This window comes from Ixodes scapularis, unplaced genomic scaffold (assembly GCF_016920785.2).
Source record: "Ixodes scapularis isolate PalLabHiFi unplaced genomic scaffold, ASM1692078v2 PGA_scaffold0__279_contigs__length_252992795, whole genome shotgun sequence".
In the NCBI taxonomy this organism is placed as follows: domain Eukaryota; kingdom Metazoa; phylum Arthropoda; class Arachnida; order Ixodida; family Ixodidae; genus Ixodes; species Ixodes scapularis.
This window is the reverse complement of record NW_024609835.1, coordinates 248,113,035-248,129,852: the sequence shown is the minus strand read 5'-3', so window position 1 is coordinate 248,129,852 and position 16,818 is coordinate 248,113,035. Positions and strand designations below refer to the sequence as shown.

General features: G+C 48.6%; 1 protein-coding gene across 1 annotated transcript in view; it reads left to right on the top strand.

The window, feature by feature from the left end:
* The window catches only part of LOC8028621, a 115,782-nt gene that overhangs the window by 25,861 nt on the left and 73,103 nt on the right, over positions 1-16,818 (top strand). The window lies entirely within an intron of this gene.

Genomic DNA, 16,818 nt, shown 5'->3' with positions numbered 1-16,818 from the left:
TGTTGCGTTGACCCCGTTCAGGGCACTTTTCTCCGAGTATCTTTCATTTTCTTGTCTTTGCCTGGAGGTAAAGTGGCCGGGTGCTCTCGAGGCCACGGTGGGGGAGCCAGGCACTGCTCACGTAAAACTAGGATCGACGAAGACGGAGGACTTTGGGCCGGGGCTTCCAGAGGGAGTCCGTGCTGACGTCGTCCGTATCTTCGTCGAAGACTGTCCTCAGCGCCAAGGTCCCGCTTCGTCACACGTATCGAAAAGGAGGAACTCTTCCGATTCCTGTTTATGCGAATCCTGGATTATGATCTAGTTAATGCAGCCAACGGTCGGGGGCTTCGTAGCAGCTGCATTTCGACGACTCCCGAAACGAAAGGGGCGCGAAACAGTTATTCGCAACTCCAACGGCGTGCATTTAATCCTCGTTCCTGCGTTGCGCATTTACACCGCCAGGCGGCGTCAGATTTCGCTGCACATTTGGCTCCCCCTCAGCTCTCCTTCGCGTCTTTTATTTTTTTTTTATTTATTTATTCAGATACCTACAGCGCCATGGGGCATTACAGTAGGGGGGGGGGGGGGGAGAGAAAAGTTGGAAATGAAGAACACGAATAGTTATACAAAAGTTAAGAGCAGTATTCACAAGCCACAAATCTTTCAGTATCACAACAAAGTGCAGGCTACATAAAAAATAAAAATGCGGTCTACTAAACACTACGAACGTTACTCAACTACTAACTAGACACTACGAGGTTAGGGTTAAATAAAACATATCGTTAGGAACAATGTTGACCACCGAGGCTGGCAAACCGTTCCAATCCCGTATTGTTTTAGGAAAAAAAGAGTTCATATAGACGTCACTTTTACAGCGGAATTCCTTGACCTTATACACATGATCTTTTCGTTGCGATATGTAATCTGGCGGGTGAAGGTAGGCATTTCTATCTATCCCAGTCCTACAGTGAAATATGTTATTAAAAAATTTCAGTCGAAAGTTCTTCCTTCTAAAGCTTAACTCCTTCCATCCTAGGCTCTGTTTCGCACGAGTCATACTAAGTCGCCTGTCCTAATTGTTTAAAACAAAACGGGCAGCCCGGTTTTGTACTTTTTCAAGTTTGATTATCTGGACAGCAGTGTGAGGATCCCATATAGTGCAGGCATATTCTAAAATTGAGCGGACATGCGAAAAATAAAGTCTTTCTTTCAAGGAACGTGGTACAGGCTTAAAATTACGAGCGAGAAAGCCAAGCATTCTCGAGGCTTTAGAGACAGTATAGTCAATGTGCTTACTCCAACTTAGGGTCGAGGTTAGGAATACACCAAGATATTTGTATTCGTAAGCAACAGTGAGTGGCTCGTCATTAATGGTATAAGATACTGAGGGACGGAACACGCCGTCTCGTAAATGGGATGTGGACAGTTTTCTTAAAATTAATATTCATTTCCCACAGTTTGCACCAATCGGTAATTGCATTTATGTCTGCCTGTAGGATGTCGACGTCATCACTCGCTCGTATTTTTCGATAAACAACACAATCGTCTGCAAAGAGACGCATTGGTGATGACACAACACCCACGATATAATTCAAGTACAGCATAAACAAGAGCGGCCCAAGGACGGACCCTTGCGGGACTCCTGATGTCACGTCAGCAGATTCGGACTGGCAACCATTTAGCACAACATATTGTTTACGGAGAGACAAATATTCGCGTATCCAATATACCACTTTCTTATCAATTTTATAACCGTGAAGTTTCGCAATCAACAAGTCATGGGAGACAACATCAAACGCCTTGCTGAAATCAAGAAAAATGCAGTCAACGCTATCACGGCCATCAAGAGCACCTGCCAATTCATGTACAAACTCTGTTAGCTGTGTCACACACGAGTAGCCTTGACGAAAGCCGTGCTGGGAGGAATGTAGTATTCCCGAGGCATTTACATGATGGATTATGCCTGTATATAAAACGTGCTCAATTACCTTACAAGCGATGCTAGTTAGTGAAATCGGACGGTAATTTGTGACCACGTTCCTTGGGCCACCCTTGTGTATCGGGACCACCCGACCAAGCTTCCAATCTGACGGCAATGATGATGTATCTAAAGATTTTTTCAAAAAGAACATAAAAATACAGGCGGACTACACCAGAGCATGACCTCAGAATACAAGGAGAAATGTTGTCGGGGCCTGTTGCCTTGCTTACATCAAGTTCATTTAAAAGCTTTTTAATCCCTTCCACTTGGAGTGTGATCGGAGGCACAAAGGGCGCATCGAAAGAAACATCCCGCTGTGCAGGCGGGTTTCCGCTGCGTGGAGTGACCTCCTTTGGAGGAGTTTCGAATAGCGCGCAGCCTAGTGAAAAGATAGATCATCATGCGTAGTCTTCGCAAGAGTAGAACTTTCTCGCGTTATTTAAATATTCTAAAATGCTCACGGAGCTGGCCTCGGGTTTGGTTTCATATTTTAGCGGTCGTGTTTTATTTCTGAAAATGGCGCCGAGCGTGGGCAGCTGATCGCTCGTTTCTGGCGGTGCTTTTTCTAGACTCGTTTCCGACCGGACAGGTTCCTCGTGTCGCCCCCGCGCCACGCGTCGGGTTGCGAGGGTCTGCGGCCGCTCTTGTTTGCTCGGCGCTGACGTGGGCGCGTGCTGCGTATACGATGGAGTATGTTTGTCCGCGATAAGTCATCTGACGGGCGCTGTCCGGTCGTGTTTGCGCTAATTGACGATAAGCGCGGTAGGCAGCCTTTCCCTGCCTTTGGTTTCTCAGGAACGTGCCAAGAGCGGTTCGAAAGGCGTCAGTCTCTGCACTGCATGTTACGGTGTTCAGAATCACACGGCGCTGCTCTTGTTTTATGCGAATCCACTGATCCGCCAACTGGGGATTCGCTTGCACAGTGTGCAGAAGACGCTGTCCTTGAATGACGGTTTCATACAGACCCGCCGCAGACACGTTCCAAATATCTGGGAAGGAAACCTCGAAAATGCTGGCGACGCGTCCGGAAATCGTGTTGTCATGGTGGGGAACACCGTGTCTTTTGCATGGCACATGCGGCTGACACTCCTCTGTGTAGCCGCTCGGTCTCGCTGCGACGATTTGCAACTGCGATGGTGTTGGTCGCAGTGTCGAACGAGATCGCAGACTGTGCTTGCAGGCCCGTTGTTCCGGAATCGGCGGTGCACCAATCAGCGCCTCGAAGAAATGTCCCGCGAGGGGCTCCTTTTCGGGGTCCCTCTGCGGCCCCATCGATCGGGGCACCGTGATAAACGAGCCGGCTCGGGGAGGCCACCAGCACGACTGGGGCGCGCTGACCATTTGTCACGGGTTCTCCCGGAGAGCCGCGTCGGGGCCCTGTCCGCCTCGAGATTTGCATCTGCCAGCGAGCGGACCCACGGCTCGTGCGTCGGGCCGCTTGCCTACAACGACCCGATCTGGATCGATCTCGTTTCGTGGGTCCGTGGTAGCGCTATAGTTGCCTTGTCGTCGCAATCGCAGCCTGCGTATGACTTACTAACGAACGAGGCGCGAAAATCCCTTTGGAAAACGTTGCTCCGTATCCTCGTCCCCAATGGCATTGCTTGTTTGCGCGGCGAACTGTTTCGTGTCACAAGTGTACTTGTGAGAGAGAGAGATAAGTTCTTTATTATGGAGATGTTGGTATTCTTTAAATGACACCGGCTACTCCATAGCGAGAAGGAGAGAGAAAATATATATAAATAAGAGGAAGAACATAAAAGGAAAAGAATAAAGATAAAACACATAAAGTATAACCGTAAAAAAAACAAAAAAAAACAATAAAAAAACTTACAAACAAATCTAATTACAATTGCGAATAAGACGAGCGTTTGGGAGTCGTGCACCGATTTGCTAAATTACATACATAGTCATTCCCGTTGAAATTGACGTACGTTCGCACTTAATAATCATACACGATTCTAGTGTCCTTTAGAAAGTCATGAATGATATTCATTGCTCTGTCTTGTTTTTTACGCGTCGGCCAGGGCCCCAACAACTTGGTCAGAGACAGGGGTCTATCATCTAATATTTGAAGGCGAATCTCCATCCGGCTCCTTTCATGTCGAAAGCGTTCACAGTCAATGAGGATATGTTGTACATCTTGATATGGTTCTCCACAGTCACATCTTGGCGAATCTCGGCGTTTAATTCGAAATAAAAAGCTATTAGTAAAGGCCACTTCAAGTCTGAGTCGATGGATTAATGCGTCGTATTTTCTTTTCATCCCGGTGTGTGGCGGAAGCTCAAAATCCGGGTCGATATATGGTAGGAGAGTGTTTGCTGAAGTGTCCTTTAGCCAGCACTGCCGACAATGTAGATGGCGTAAGTGACGAAGGATGAATTTTGCATCTCCAGAGGTAAAGGATGTCGCTTCCATTGCGTCACCATCGTGAGATTGAGCTGCCAGGCGATCAGCCTCTTCATTTCCGGCGATTTGGCAGTGGCTCGGTCGGTATCCATTGTAGCCTGACGTTATGTCCGTGGAGTCGAGCTTGTGCTAACGTGAGTTGCACCCGATATAGAATGGTCGCCTGGGAAGTACGAAGGTGCATGCCCTGTAATAACTCTAGGGATGATTTTGAGTCCGTTAGAATAACCCAGTCTGATGGTGTACCGAATGCTTCAATGAATGATGATGCTGAAAGTATTGCATGTAACTCCGCTGACGTCGAGCATGTATGATGGGACAATCGGAAACATTTAAATGTGTCTAACATCGGGATTGAGTAAGCAGATGTTGACCCCTTGTTAGATGTTGACCCGTCTGTGTAAATATGAATGTCGTCTTTGTAACGTGCCTCTAAATGGGAGAGGGAAATTGTCTTCGCCACCAGGGGGGCCACCGAAGATTTTGATCCAAGACCAGGAATTTCGGTCTGTATCTCCAGTGACGGAATTGTCCACGGAGGGTTGATTAGACTTGGAAGCCAATGCGCATGATGGGGTGCTGCGACGGGTAGTCCTACGAGAAGTCGGTGAAAGCTAGACTCCGTCCGTCGAAGTATCTTTTGGCACAAGGGTCGAGCATGTGAGTGCGAAGCCAGTCGAAGATAATGACGGCATGTTTCTTGTTCCCGGAGAACAGGTACTGGAGGTTCCTTGGCCTCAGCAATGACAAGATCACTAGATGTTGCGCGGGGGAGTCCAAGGCATACGCGCAAACTTCGCGCAGTCATGTATGTCAAGCGTTTCTCCAGTGTTGGTGAGAGGCCATGTAAAACAGGAATGGAGTATGCGATAGTCTGGCGTACTAGAGCTGTATGCAATAGCAGTAGTCCATCAGTCGAGCCTCCCCATCTGGCACCTGCCACATATCTAAGAACGTTAATGACTCTGTTGATTTTTTCCTCAAGCATGTTAATATGTCTTGACCATGTGAGGGAGCAGTCCAGCGTAACTCCAAGAAAACGATGCCACTTCACCTTTTCAATTTGTTGTCCTTGAAGTGTCAATTTAAAATTCTTAAGGTGCTTTCTAGTAAATGGAAGAAATGCAGATTTTTGAACTGAAATGTCCATGCCCCTTTCACGAAGATAACTGTATGTGTCATTAAGGCCATACTGCAGTTGTTCTTGTAGTTTGGTCTCAGAAGACCCAGACACCCATATACAGATATCATCAGCGTAGATGGACACATTCAGTGGTGAAGGAAGTTTACTTGGCAGTTCAGCCATGACTACATTGAATAAAGTGGGGCTTAACACGCTGCCTTGTGGCACACGGTGGTGCAGTTCATGTTGTTTGCTATTTCCCTCACTCGTGCTTACAAATATCTTCCTGTGCATGAGAAAGTTGCGTATACAGCGGATCATACGGCCTCGTATCTTAAGCCGTAGAAGTCCACGGAGAACATGTTCGTGACTCACGGTGTCAAAAGCACGATGCACGTCTAGAAATACAGCGATCGTCATATTTCCGGATGCCCGTTCATGTTCAATAGTTGTTACAAGATCTAAGACTGAGTCTATAGTGCATCGTCGAGGTCGAAATCCGGTTAATTGTTCCGGTAATACATCGGTTGTTTCCATCCACCATTGTAGACGTGATTGAATCATCTTTTCGAAAATTTTTCCTACGCAGCTTGTCAGACTGACTGGGTGAAATGATCCCAGCTCTTTCGGTGTTTTTCCCGACTTCAGTAATGGAATTATCTTCGCTAGTTTCCATGAAGCTGGGAAGGTTTCTCTGTTCCACACATCATTGTAAATATCAAGTAGGCTGCGCAGTGTTCCCGGCCCGAGATTTGTAAGTGCTTCATAACGAATGTGATCATGCCCTGGGGCTGTATGCTTACGAATCGTTCGTAACGCCTCATTAAGTTCATGAATGGTGAAATTATAGTCGAGTTGCCAGTGTTGGGAATGAATTTCTTGAGCAACGTCTTTCAGTGCAGCTTCACGAGAGGCACAATATTCTGGTGATAACATTGCCACACCTGGTTGAGATAGCGAAACACAAAACTCATCAGCCACTATCACTTCGGATGTTCCTCGTGAAAGTGCCAGTGGCCGAAATGGACATTGTTGCGTAACAGGGGACCTAAGCGAACGCAATATGTTCCATACCATCTTAATTTGGGTGAAAGGAGAAAATCTGGCACAAAGCTTTCTCCAATGACGCTTAGCCAGCTTTTGTAGCTGTCGGCGCATTTGAGTATGGAGGTGTTGAGCCTCGCGATAGTCTTCGATTCTCCCAGATCTCCGATACCTTCTTTCAGCTTTGCGTCTTATAGCCCGCAGTCTTTCATATTCGCCATTTACACAACCACGGTCTTTTGGAACGGGCACCCTACGTGTAGCCTTTTCAAAATTTTTGCTAATGATGTTTTCGAAGTCTTCGAGAGACTGAATTTCTTCCACCTCTTTGTTATTTAAAAAGCGGAACATTTTCCAGTTGGTAAAGTGTACCCGGTGCGGAATACGATTAGCAACAATCCCGGGATGGTGTATCAGTATGGGAAAATGATCACTGCCACGCGTGTCCAAGTCTGTGCGCCAGTCAAACTCATGTGAATGATCGGAGGAACACAAGGTCAGGTCTAGGCAGCTTGAATAGTTTACACCCTTCAAGCATGTTGGAGAGCCGTCATTCAGAATGCACATATCATACTGGTCTACCAGGCTTTCGATAAGGTTTCCTCGAGGATCGCAGTGGGATCCGCCCCATAGGGTATGATGGGCGTTAAAATCTCCGCAAACAACGTAGGGACGTTCAAGTCTTGTGAATACTGCCTCGAACTCTGCTCTTGTCACAGTCTTCTGCGGTTCTATATACACGCCTACTGCAGTTAGTGAGGTCGTGCCATAACTGACTTTGCAGACGACATACTCCAATGCACTTGAATCTGAAGTAAATAACAGCATCGAGCCAAATTCTTTACGTACTCCGACTAAGCATCGACTTGGTCCTTTTGGCCTCTTTGATTGGTACGTAACATAGTTAGCAAGTCGAAATTGATTATTTACACGCGCCTCTGATATTACCAGAATGGGGAAAGAATATTGTGCAACAAATTGTCGAAAGTCCCCTGATTTTCCTTGCAAGCTGTTAGCATTCCACTGGAGGATAGATGTGCGCTTATAGACCTCAGCCATGGAGGTATCCACTCACCAATGGGCATGTTGACCTGATGAGTGGTTCCATGGCCAGTATTGCCCTAACTTCCGGAAGGTCGCTAGAACCGGGCAGCGTTTTGATTATTGCTCTAAGCGCAGCAAAAAGCATGGGAACAATAGCTTGTCCAAGGTCGTTTTGTTGTTCCTGAGGTATTCTACCTGGAATTGCAGCAGCTGGTGGGTTGCGTTCATTGTTCTTTCCTCTACGAGGTGCTGCTACCGGCGGCCGTGTCGTAGGATCCGAGGTATTTCTTGACAGAGGAATGTCTTGCTGTAACATTGCTTTTGATCTGCTCCTATCTTCTTTTGGTGCCCCTTGTACGACGTCAGAGTACGTTCTCTTCGTTGATTTCTTTAGATTTGCAGATGGTGGTGGCCTTGAAAAACGTACAATGTCTGGGTTCGGGTTCGGTTTCTTTGCTCGATAATCCCTACCATTCACGAGTTCCTTCTTGTGTATGTTTGCCGCGGACTTCTTGCATGGGCATCCAGCAAACGTTGAGGGATGTGGACCTTCACAGTTGGCACACTTTGGGTCTTGCAAAGATGTACACGCCTTGTGATTGTGCGGCCCAGCGCACACTTTACAACGTTGTGGACCACGGTAGAATTTTGAAATGTGCCCATATCTTTGACAGTGAAAGCATTGGATGGGTGGGCCAAAGTATTCCTCTACAGGGTGAGATGTGAAACCCATTAAAATGCGCTGTGGCATTGGGCGATCCGGACGGAAACGAAGAATGACACTCTCAGTCTTGTGTTCTTCGACTTTGCCGTCATCCTGTCGTCTGTAAGCAATCTGGCGCTGAACATAGAGGACGCCGAAATCTTTTAAATATTCGAGTAGCTCACCGTCCGAGTATTCAAGAGGGACTCCTTTGATTTTCCCGAGGTTCCGTGAGTATGACTCGGGGACACTCGTGGTCACCTCGATGGTACAAAGCGATGCGACAGCAAGAAGCCTGTTTGCCGCTAGGAGCGATTCCACGCTAACAGCAAGACTGCCATCCTTGTTGATGCGGTGCGAGAGTAGTTTCTCTTTGGCGATGCCTATCACTTCGTTGGCAACAACATTGGGATTGATGCGCCAGAAAGATTTTTCTCTGTTGACGGTTTTGAAGACTACTGGTGGTGAGGGCGGTTTTTCTTGTATCGGACTTCAGTGAAAGGGTTCTCGTAATCGTCCAGGTCGACGTCTTGCATGTGATCCTGACTGCATGCCTCCCTCCGATGGGGCGACTGTGCCGTGAACAGTGTAGGTAGAGGTTTGGTCGTCGTCGGATAGTGGATCTTTATCAAAGTCCGGGCATCGTCGCTTGGTTGGGATTTTTACAGTATACTGGTAGCCATGACAACTGGCGACATGGCTACGGCGTTCTGAGTTGGCTGCTGAGCACTTGCATGTGATGGTCCGGGTGTCCCGCCCTCGGAGGTCCCTGGAGCCAGCGATGGAGCTTGTTCAGACATCCTTGAGGTCTTCGGCCCGGGGCTACTGGTGAAGTACCACCCTGGGCCGGGACCGGGAACTTGCTGCTTGGTGCCGGAAATTAAATTTCACGGCGTATCACCTGTAAAATAAAAACAGATGACGTTTTCGAGGGAGCAGATGCAAAAGGCTTCCAATCTCTCTAAACTTCGTCGTCGTTCCTGAAGTGTACTTGTTCTCACCTCCCCTCCTTCGGCCAGAGACACGTTCTTCCGTTTCCCACTTGAATCCACTTTCTCGTACTGCGCGTTTGGAGCACAATTCCTCCTCTCCCCGTGTTTTCCTTCTTGCCCTAGTTGGAAGGCGTTCTCGCTTCGCCGAAGAAAATCCGCCGGGCGCCGACTCTGGATGTTCCCACTTTCGCGAGTCCCGCCAGCCTGCTGCCGGCGCTCCCATTGGGCGGCCGTGGTGGCCGCCGGCCCCTTTCTGGCTGCATCGCATCGTGCACCGCCTCCATGCTACTTCAGAAAACCTTTAAAGAGACAGGGTATTTATGCTCGCCGAGGTTTTTATTTGAACGTGACCTATAAGGGTCTTACTACCCAGAACATAAAAACCCCCCGAAAACAGCCGGTCGAGAATTGGCCGGTTTCCGTTGCGCTCACTTTCTTTTCCATGGTCGCATGACGTTCAGACTATGTGTACCGAATATATTCCAAGTCGTGGTTCGTCTATACTTTCAATATATCAAAAGAACATGAACCCCATGTTTGTTGCCTCTAAAAAACTGGACATACATGATCGAAAAATGAAAAAGTTGCGCAGTTCACAGGAAGTATACGTGTACACGTCATTAGGGCGTTTTAGTAGATCGTTCAGTCACTCCCACTACTACGCTATCCGCAATCCGCTACAAAATCCGCTATATGTAGCGTAGCTTTGCGAATTGTAAAGCTTCTTTTTGTTTTTCTTTTTCGTGGCCGTATTTAGCTTGTTCGCCATAAATCGCTACTTGTTGCAGTCGTAAAACGACTTCGTCGCGGCTACTTGCAGCAGCAAGAACCGCCTCTCAGAACCGCGACTGTAGCGAAGCGGACAGACCGGGCGCGGCTGGAGGCCATCTTGAATTGTGTCACTCGCTTGCTCTCCCTAATCTCGCCAAGACTCATTCTCGCGGTGTACACGGCTTTAGAGCTCCTATTCCGCCACTTTGAACAGCGGGGTGACCGAGAGGTGGCGAATGTAGTGACGTCGGTGGTGTCTGAGGGATGAGGGGGCGACGGGAGCTGGCGACGTACGACCGACACAGACACACACATAACACACAAACACAGAAAGAGAAAGAGAGAGAGAGATACAGACAGACAGAGAGAGAGAGAGACAGACAGACAGACAGGCAGAGAGACAGAGACAGACAGGCCGACAGACAGAGAGACAGACAGAGAGAGAGAGAGAGAGAGGCAGACAGACAGAGAGAGACAAGGAGAGAGAGACAGAGATAGGGAGAGAGAGATAGACAGACAGGCAGACAGAAAGAGAGACAGACAGACAGAGTGACAGAGAGAGAGACAGAGAGAGACAGAAGGAGAGACAGGCAGACAGACAGAGACAGACAGAGAGAGAGAGAGAGGGATAGACAGAGAGAGAGACAGACAGAGAGAGAGAGAGGGATAGAGAGAGACAGGCAGACAGAGAGAGACACAGGGAGACGGACATACAGAAAGATAGAGAGAGAAAGACAGACAGAGAGAGAGACACAGGGAGACAGACATACAGAGAGATAGAGACGGACAGACAGAGAGAAATAGAAAGAGAGAGATAGAGAGTCATCGAGAGAGAGAGAGACAGACAGAGGGAGAGAGACAGACAGAGAGATAGAAAGAGAGGGAGACAGAGAAAGAGAGGCAGAGGGAGACTGGCAGAGAGAGACAGGCAGAGGGAGAGAGAGAGGGATAGAGAGAGACAGACAGACAGAGAGAGACACAGGGAGACAGACATACAGAAAGATAGAGAGAGAAAGACAGACAGAGAGAGACACAGGGAGACAGACATACCGAGAGATAGAGACAGACAGACAGAGAGAAATAGAAAGAAAGAGATAGAGTCATCGAGAGAGAGAGAGAGACAGACAGAGGGAGAGAGACAGACAGAGAGATAGAAAGAGAGGGAGACAGAGAAAGAGAGGCAGAGGGAGACTGGCAGTGGGAGAGAGACAAAGGGAGACAGACAGACAGGCAGAGAGCGATACAGAGAGAGAGACAGAGGGAGACAGACAGAGAGATAGAGAGACAGACAGAAAAACAGAGAGAGATACAGCGGTAGAGAGAGACAGACAGACAGAGAGATAGATAGAAAGAGAGAGACATCGAGAGAGAGAGAGTCAGAGGGAGAGGCAGACAGACAGAGAGAGAGGGAAACAGAGAAAGAGAGGAAGAGTGAGGCAAACAGAGAGAGAGACTGAGGGAGAGAGAAAGAGAGACAGAGGGAGACAGACAGACAGAAAGAGAGACAGAGGGAGACAGACAGAGAGATAGACAGAGAGACAAACAGAGAGAGATACAGTGGGAGAGAGAGAGAAAGAGAGAGGGAGAGAGACGGAAGGAGAGACAGGCAGACAGACAAAGAGAGACAGACAGGGAGGGAGAGAGAGACACACAGACAAAGAGATAGAGACAGACAGACAGACAGAGAGACACAGGGAAACAGAGAGATAGAGAGAGATAGAAAGAGAGAGAGAGAGAGAGTCATCGAGAGAGAGAGAGAGAGAGACAGAGGGAGAGAGACAAACAGAGAGATAGAAAGAGAGAGAGAGAGAGAAAGAGAGGTAGAGGGATACTGTCAGAGAGAGAGACGGACAGAGGGAGAGAGAGAAAAAGACAGATGGAGACAGACAGTCAGGCAGAGAGAGAGAGAGATACAGAGAGAGAGAGAGACAGACAGAGGGAGACAGACAGAGAAATAGAGAGACAGAAAGACAAACAGAGAGAGACACAGTGGGAGAGAGAGAGAAAGAGAGAGGGAGAGAGACAGAAGTAGAGACAGGCAGACAGACAAAGAGAGACAGACAGGGAGGGAGAGAGAGACAGACAGACAAAGAGAGACAGACAGACAAAGAGAGAGACAGACAGACAGAGAGACACAGGGAGACAGAGAGAGATAGAAAGAGAGAGAGAGAGTCATAGAGAGAGAGAGAGACAGAGGGAGAGAGACAGACAGAGAGATAGAAAGAGAGAGAGAAAGAGAGGTAGAGGGATACTGACAGAGAGAGAGAGACGGACAGAGGGAGAGAGAGAAAAAGAGACAGAGGGAGACAGACAGTCAGGCAGAGAGAGAGAGAGAGACAGACAGAGAGATAGTGAGACAGACAAACAGAAAGAGATACAGCGGGAGAGAGAGACAGACAGACAAACAGAGAGAGACAGACGGAGAGATAGAAAGAGGGGGAGAGAGAGAGTCATCGAGAGAGAGAGACAGAGATAGAAAGAGAGAGAGTCATCGAGAGAGAGACAGACAGAGAGAGAGACACAGACAGACAGTGGGAGAGAGAAAAAGAGAGAGACAGAGGGAGACAGACAGACAGGCACAGAGAGAGAGATACAGAGAGAGAGACAGACAGAGAGATAGAGAGACAGACATAACAGAGAGAAATACAGCGGTAGAGAGAGACAGACAGACAGAGAGAGATACAGCGGGAGGGAGAGACAGACAGACAAATAGAGAGAGATACAGCGAGAGAGAGAGAAACAGAGAAAGAGAAAGAGAGAGGGAGACAGACAGAAAGAGAGAGACAGACAGACAGACAGACAGATTGAGACAGAGGGGTAGAGACAGAGAAATAGAAAGAGACAAAAACAGAGGGAGATAGACAAGGAGAAATAGAGAGACAAACACAGAGAGAGAGACAAGGAGAAATAGAGAGACACACACAGAGAGAGAGAGAGAGAGACAAAAAGACAGACAGACATAGACGAGGGAGAGAGAGACATAGAGAGAGACAGACAGACACAGACAGAGACAGAGAGAGGGAGAGAGAGTCTGGGGCTGGGACGATCACCTGCCCTCTTTACCTCCTTATGCCCCTTGCACTTTTTCAACGCCACTGGAGAAAAAAAAATCCCCCTCTCTCCCCCTGCCTTTTTTCCTGTTTGGACGCCCCTGCTTAGAGGCGTAGCAACTGAGCGAAAACGAAGAACATCACAGCGCGCAATTTTCGAAATAATGGTTCTAGAGGTTCTGCAATAGACCGATCTCACCAAGCGTTCGGAGCATGCGCGAGGCAGCCATAGTTTTAGTTCACAGGATGCAATCGGCAGTGCACGAGACTGTTCGTGCCCTGCACGCGCAGAGCTCCAGCGAGGTTCTCGCACGCCCAGAAAGACTAAAGTTCCCTCGATGCATTGCGGCAGCTGAGGCGTAGTCAAACTGGCTGGTGGTGAGATCGGTCTATTAAAAAGGTTCGCGTTTTATAAACTCACGAGCGACCATGACAGACTTTCATGGGAGAGGCTCGTGCCAGGGCTTGTAGTGTGCAGGCGCGATCAGTGACGTACTTTTATAGTCCCTTCCTACTCTTGACGTCAGGTTCAGGTCAGCGTTTGGATTGTTAGTTGTGAACGACAAATTCGATGGTGCGTGTTCGAATCGACGGTGACGAGTTTGATTTTGTACGATGGAAACTTCGGGTCATCTTACCCGAGCATCAAGGAGAATGCAGGGATTGGTGTTCCACGCTCCACACGCGCGCGCCTTCCCCGTATGGAAGATTCGAAGTAAATAACCAAAATAAAGCGTTGACGAACGCGCGTGCAAGATGCCATTTGTTTTAGGTATTTGCTTTAGAAAAGCTACTACTGCTGAGGCCAGCAGGTGCGGCGCGTGGAACACCAACCCCTGCGTTCTACTTGATGCTTGGGTCATATAGCAATGGGTCTATTAATCTCAGTTTGGCTAGTCTCGGAAACAAAGTGATTTTATCCCGCCAACGGGGGGACAACTGCCCGAAGGCTAAATCCGCCCGAAAGCGGACAACGGTACTCGGCTGGTTCTGGCCTTGCCACGTCGGGCTACACTTTCATCACATCGAAACGAAGGAAAATACCGGCAGGGACGTTTCTTGGTGAATTCTGCTTTATCGGCGGAAGTAAGAACGATATCAGACTGTCAACTTCGACGTCGTTGATTTTAGAATGCAATCACCCCGAGCCTCCGCCGTGCTTTTTAGAGATCATCAGACATGTTGGTCGCAGCTGACAATCTCTGTTGTGACGTCACACGTATGAGCCACGGTCGTCTCCGCGCGCTTTCTCCTGCTGCTCTTGTTCGGCGCTATAGGGGTATCCACACGAAGGAGAACTCCGCCACTTTCCTCCGCGGATCGCGCATCACGTGAGACATACGTCATCCCTTTTTGACGCCTCGCGGCGTGTTCTCCTCCGTGGCGGAGGCGCGGAGGCTTTGAGCTGACAGCACGAAAGCTCCGCAAGTGCACGCGGCGGAGCCGGGGACGGAGTTTCCCGTGTCGTTGACGTCACGACATCCGTCCGCGGAGTTCTCCTTCGTGTGGATACCCCTTTAAGGGGTATCCACACGAAGGAGAACTCGTGACGTCAACATCCCGGAAAACTCCGTCCCCGGCTCCGCCGCGTGCACTTGCGGAGCGATCGTGCTGTCAGCACAAAGCCTCCGCGCCTCCGCCACGGAGGAGAACGCGCCGCGAGGCGTCAGAAAGGAATGACGTATGTCTCACGTGATGCGCGATCCGCGGAGGAAAGGGGCGGATTTCTCCTTCGTGTGGATACCCCTTTAGGGGAGTGGTAGGTATTTTTGGCCCCTTCGATGAAAAACGTCCCGAACGAATCTTCGGCTTTGTGAGAAAAAAAATTTTCGCGGCAATCTTCCGGCTCCTCCTCCCACTATGTCATAACACAAAGAATCTGTGTTTGACGGGTTTAGCGACCCAGATGTTACTTCGTTGTAATGTTGTTCGTTGTCACCTTGACGAGACTTGTAAACGTATACGCATTTGAGGGTTTCACGTAAACCCTCGGAACTCTCGACTTCGGGACGCCCCAGACAGCTCATTACAAGAAAATGCGGTGAATGTTATAAAGAGTTCTACTATACTTGGTTTCACCTTATGTTGTACCGCGGTGGACGCTAGAAACGCGAGCCCAGAGCGTTGGCAGCTGCTCTTAAAGCACGAGAACTCGTGGCGCCGAGATGTGCCCTAGAGCAAGGAGCTCGCGCTTGTAGCCTTTCCGGCGGTACGTCATAAGGTGAAACAGAGCATAGAGTCCTCTGGTTTTACCGAACTACGCGCCTCGTACGTAGGGGTGGTTTCTTGACTCCATCAAAAATAAAACGAATAGAGAAAAGTCTGTCCAGCGAGGAACATTGTAACTTTCGTACGTCTGCCGTTGATTAATAGGTTCGAGATTTTAACCGATATTAGTGTATACGCTAATATTTGAGTCACCAGATGGCAGTTCATTGTGAAAGGGTCTATCTTGGTCCTCACCGCGTTTTTCAAAGTTAAAGTCCCTACTGGCAACAATGAAAAAGTGGCGTCAGGGGGAGGCAGGGCTCTTTGGACTGTATCTATTTGAATGTTGTTTTTAGCATGCTTTTCAGTTGCCTATTTCAAATTAACTATTTTGAATTTCGCGATACTGAATAGCATACCGGAGACGACGGTAATTCCGAAACTATAGTTACTTGGTGTAGCTGAAAACAAATCGCCGGAGTGTCCCTTTCAACGTCGTTGTGCTCTTGGCATTGGCGAGCGGATGTTTGTCTTTGGAACGTAAGGAGGCCAGTCATGCAAAGGGCAGCGTAGAGAACGCACCGGAAATGCGCGATGACGAGGCGGGCGTGCGCCGGTTCGGGTCAGCGGGGAGGGCGAAAGCACGCACCTGGGGAGGCGAAACAAGCGCGCGAGGTGGGCACAGAGCAGGCGAACCTTCACGCCCCAACGCTCGTATCGTTCATCGGGCGGCGCTTAAATACACCGGCTGCTTCAGCGAGGACTGGCAAAAACTCCCAAGATTAGTGGATTCGAGGTAAAGGGATAATTTTCGCGGGACTGCATTGCTTGTGGTGGCGGACGTCAGGAAATGCGCGACACTTGCTGATAAGTTGGATAAATAATTAAAAGTGACTCCTTATCTTTTTTTATTTAGTGAAATTAGACATGGTTTCAATTCGAGAACCTGCTGAGCTACATCGAAATCCACTACATGAGACATTTCCATAAGGACTTTCAGCGCTTGAGAAGCGTGGTAGTGCGCTAAAGTTAGCATTCGTGGAGCAGGTAGAAGGGTAGCGGTTGCGATAATGCGCCCGTGCGATTTTTCCGTCTCTTTATTAGAGTCCCACGCCTTGTACCATGCTCTACGAGTGGTAACTTTAGCGCGCTACTACGCTTCTCACGCGCTCACTCTTTGTGAAACTGACTGATTTAGTGGTTTCCGAGATCGCTCTCCAAGTTTCTTATTGGAACCGTATGTCTATTTTCGCTAATTAAAAAAGTTAATTAGTCGTTTTGAATGAAATAGCGACCTAATAATAAGTATTGCGCATTTTCTGACGTCCGCCACGGCGAGTATAATGCGCTCCCCCCCCCCCCCCCCCCCCCCAAAAAAAAAAAAAAAAAGAAAAAAAAATCTTTTTACCTCGAATACACAAATTTTAGGAATTTTTGTGAGTAAGAACATTGAGGTTTGCATCGAGGCACCCCATTCCCAACGCGTAATCTCCACTCGCTCCAAATATTC